Raw genomic sequence first — 4776 nt, forward strand, 5'->3', positions numbered from 1 at the left:
CGGGGCCCGCGGGCGCGGCAGGCTCGCCGCGATGTGGCTCAAGCCGGGTTTCCCAGCGCCAGCGGCTCCCCGCCAGGGTTCCGGAGTGGCGGGAGGAAATCGCAGTCCCAGCCAGGTCCCTCCCTCCGGACCGGGAGGAAGCCAGCGACAGAGCCAGTTGTCTCCACGCTCCCGGTTCTGAGAGGTGGAGGAAGGACACAGGGGAAAAGACCTCTTGTTACCCGAGGTGCGTGTTGCCCAACCCAGAGTCTTAACCTTGGAGAGTGCAATCCGCGCCAGTAAACTCGAGGGCGTTTGAGTTTCAAACCACCAAAAGCTAACGCTGAAAATCGGAAACCATTATGCTTGGACTCTCTAAATACTTTATTTTTCAGTTGACACATGCTCACTGTAAACACAGAGCTGTACACAGTGAGGATAGGGCCAGAGAAATTGCTTTTCGTTAATCCAAACAGTTACCGTTTCTTCTTTATTTCATTTTATTTATTGGGGAGGGGGCTGTTCAAGAGAGCCAGTTTGGCATGTGGACAACTTTTAGGAGTCAGGTCTTGGTTTCCACTGTGTGAATCCTGGAGATTTGAACTCCGGTCACCGGGCTTGGCAGCAGAAGTCATCTCGACGGCCCCCATTTAGTATTTCTCTTACAGAGCTATGGGAGAGGTGGAGACATGGGAACCGCACAAGCAGCAGACTCTACTGAACACGGTGTTCCTGAGGCATATCAGATAGAAGGCACTGCCGTGACAGTCCCTCCTGGCGGTCCTCTCCACAGAAACGAGGGCCTTGAGTCTGTTCTGACACCGTAGGGTGTGGGGCAGGTGGACACAGGGTTTTAAATAAATGTTCCTTTTAGGCTGTAGTAGAAATAGATTCGTGGTAGCTGTCCTTGAAGAGCTGAAGAAAAGGGATCCAAGTGTTCTCCCCAGCGAGGCAGTTAGATCCAATATCCTTGCCAAAGAGCAGGGAGAGTTTCCTTTAGTCTCTGGGTTTTGACAAAAGGACAAAACGTGGCTGTTAACTAGGGCAGAATCCCGAGAGTAGAGGCTGAGGAACCTGTCCTGGGGAGGATCAGAAACTGGTCAGATCCAGCAGACAGGAACCCTGTAGAAAGCAAAGCTCGTGGAGGGTGGGGGGCAGTGAAGGGTGAGTAAGTAAGGTTTAGAGCTATGTTATAAGAACATGTCACCATGAAACCCACAGACCAACCAACAAATAGTAGAGAGAAAGAAGGAAACAGGAAGAAAGAGGAAGAAAAGAAATAAAGCGTGTACACGGGCCAGCCACAGACAACCATCTTCCAAAGAAAACAGAGGAAGCCTGAAAGCCATAATCTCAGGCACACAGGCGCACCCTATGCTCTCAGAAGCACACGGCAGGCTGGAACCCTAGAGAGAATGGATATTAGCCTGCTACTGTGTGACAAAACTTCAGGAGAGATGCAACTCTCACCCCAGATAGGCAGCCCATGGCAGACCAAAGTACTGGTATCACCAAGGTCCAGCTCGGTGAAACGATGAGTTTTATTGGGGTCACTTAGTGGACCAGATGTGAGTCAAAGGCAGTGCCCCAGCACAGGCGACAGCTCACAAAGCTGGGGGCCGGAAGCACACTGCACACAGTCTTTCAGGCAGATGGGCCGGTTTCTGCTTCTTCAGGCAGCTGGTCTGGTATTAGAGTCTTCTCTGCGTCCTTGCTCTACTGCATCTGAGAAGGACTCCTGGCTTTCACTGTTACTCTGGCAGGGAGGGGCCCTAATGACTCTGGTCAGCTTCAGGGACTTCCTGAAGCTGTTTGTTTACCTTCCTGCTTATGGAGCATTATTGCAAGATGGAATATTTTAATCTTGGCAGAAATTGTTTTACGACACCTGTCCTAAAGATTCACAGATGGGAAAACAGAAACGCTAAGTGGGCTGAGGACACTGGGGATACACAAACTGAATGTCCTGGGGGGAAAGAGGTTGAAGAAGCTCTAAAGTACAGCTCTTCCTAGATTAGAGCTTAACAGTACACCTAGGCTTTCCACAAAGTCAAGCCTAAAGGCTCCTGGATGGCCCTGCCTCTAGAACCATGGGACAAATAATTTTTTAACCTTTATAAATTACTCAGTCTGTGGTATTCTATTATAGCAGCAAAACCAGACAAGACATGCACACACACACACACACACACACACACACACACACACACACACTGAGTATCAGCTGTTCTTGCTGAATGTGAACTCTCCTGACCTATCCAGTCACTCCTGCTATAATTATTAAGTGTCTCCCTGTCAGATGTTAAAAGTGAGAGAAGCAGGGGCTGGTTAGGAGCAGGAGTACTGTTTTTGCCGTCTGGTTTCCATGGGTCCAACACCCTCTACTGGCCTCTGCAGGCACTGCACCCACATGAGCAAACACACACACACACACACACACACACACACACAAACACCTAATTTAAAATATTTCTTAATCTTCACAAACAAAACCTGGGGAACACGGAGAAGCTACTCCGTCTTGCCTCTCCCATCTGTACGGCTCCAGCCTCCACCACTTGTCATCTGTGTCAGAGAGAAGGAATAGAAGGCAGGAAACACCCGGTACGTCAGCCTTCCAGACACAGAACAAGAAAGGGGGGTGCAGAGGGCCTGGTGGGAAGTAGCCAGCATAGGGGCACACAGCATCTTCCTGTCACTCACCCCCGAAACCGAGCACTCCTTTTTGGTGTTATCATGGGTTGGATTGTATTCTTCAGAATGTCTAGGTTGGAGTTCTAGCCGCCCCCAGCCCCTCAGACTGTGACTTCACTTAGAATCAGTGCAGATGTAATTAGTTAGATGAAGTTACTCAGGTGGACCTTAATCCAGTGAGTGGGACCTTACAAAAGGGACTCTGGGCAGACGCTGTGCTTGCCTCCTTGGTCCTGAGGACATCGGTGCAGCACCAAGCCACTTCCCGCCACTCTGAGAGGGATTCTGGTTGTGGACAGGGCCCCGGCCGACACCGGGAAACACGGTTTACTTACAAAGGATTCCGAGTAAGGTGCGCCTCTCCAGCTAACTGTGCACAGGGACAAAAGCACGCCACTCACACATGCATTGCACTCACCGGCAGCAGGGTTACACACCCGGGCAGTGATATGAGGAGAGGGTACAGAACGAGGCTTGGGGGCCCTTGCTGCTGGCAAATGTGGTTGCTATGGCAACGATGATAATTACAAAGATTGTACAATGAAATGGCTGTTTGTGACTGCCCTGGAGAGAGAGAGAAAGAGAGAAGAAAGAAGGAAGAAAGCATGAAGTATTAAATTTCAAGCTCAAGGTACAGGTACAGTAAAATTCAAAGAAGCCCTTATCTGTGTGGCCACAGGATGGGCAGGCGCTTCTTCCGATCCTAAATACGATCGTGCAGGTTACAGAACTGGGACCAAGGTTGAGCATTCGCCCTCAGCAAGCCCCATGCCAAGATGGGAGCACTGACTGGGAAGACGAAAGTCAGTCAGCGCATTTTGAAAACAGTCAGGCTGACACAGACAAAGCAAATTCCCCAAATCCAAGCTCTCAGCCCACAGAATCGGCTTCCACTGACAGGGAACCTGAGAGTCACTGCGGCCTTTGCCTGGCACCTACCCCCACACACATCATGGACTCTGGGACCCCAAGAGAGTCTTCCTGGGAGGAGAATCCAAGGTCAGTTTGGGGAAGAGGAGTTGAAATATATTACACACCTCGGAGTTGGAAAACCTTTCCCATATGTATTGGGAAGAAGTTGAATGTCACACATGGGTCATAGCCTACAGTGTTAGGCCAAGGATGAAATATAAAATTGGAGTCAGCAATATTTATAAATATTCACATACTTAGGATTACTAAATGATATACATCGGAGTAATGAAAGAGTTTGGGAAATGCGATGGTGCTCATAAATACACATGCATATGGCAAAATCTCTTTAAAAGCGAGGGCAGTGACCACAGGGAGAGGACTCAGTCAGCTGCTGGCTGTAGAAGAGTGAGGATTGAGCTTGACCTCCCAGAACCAAAATACGAAAAGCCGGCTGCAGATGCTCATAGCCACAGCCCTGGGGAGATGGTGGTGGGAAGGGTCCTGGGCTGTGCTAGCCAGCCAGTCCAGCCAACTCAGCGAGCTCCGAGCACAGCAAGAGACCTCCCCCGCCAAAAAAAGAAGGTAAAGGGGGTGGAAAGAGAAATAAATAAACATTTAAAATGACTACCTATTGTAAAAGCTAAAGAGCAACTAAGGGAGACCCTTAACATCAGTGTCCAGCCTCCATCCGCATGTGCGCACGCACACACACACACACATACATGTAAATATACATGCAAGCAAAACAGTTTTTTAAAAAGGCTTAGAGGCACACACCTGCAATCCCAGCACTCGGGGACAGAGAGGCAGGTGTATCTCTGTGAGTTCAAGGCCAGCCTGGTCTACAAAGTGAGTCAAGGTCAGCTAAGGCTACACAGAGAAACCCTGTCTTGAAAAAACAAAAAGAAAAAAAAAATAATAATTTTTAAAATGTTTGAAAAGGGCATTTTGTAGAAAGCAGTAGCATCGATGATTCTTGTTCAGAGAAATGTAAGTAAAATTCAGTCCATATAGGTAATCCTGGTAACATCTTATCAATAATCCTAGCACTTGGGAGACAGGGGCAGGAGGATCACTATAAATTCCAGGCCAGATAGGGCTGCATAGTGAGACCCTGTCCCAGAGACGGGGGGGTGGGGGGGGGAGAGAGGGAGAGGGACAGGGAAAAGGAGAAGCTGAGAATAGGGT

The sequence above is a fragment of the Psammomys obesus genome, unplaced genomic scaffold (assembly GCF_907164565.1).
Source record: "Psammomys obesus unplaced genomic scaffold, mPsaObe1.curated_primary_1811, whole genome shotgun sequence".
Lineage (NCBI taxonomy): Eukaryota > Metazoa > Chordata > Mammalia > Rodentia > Muridae > Psammomys > Psammomys obesus.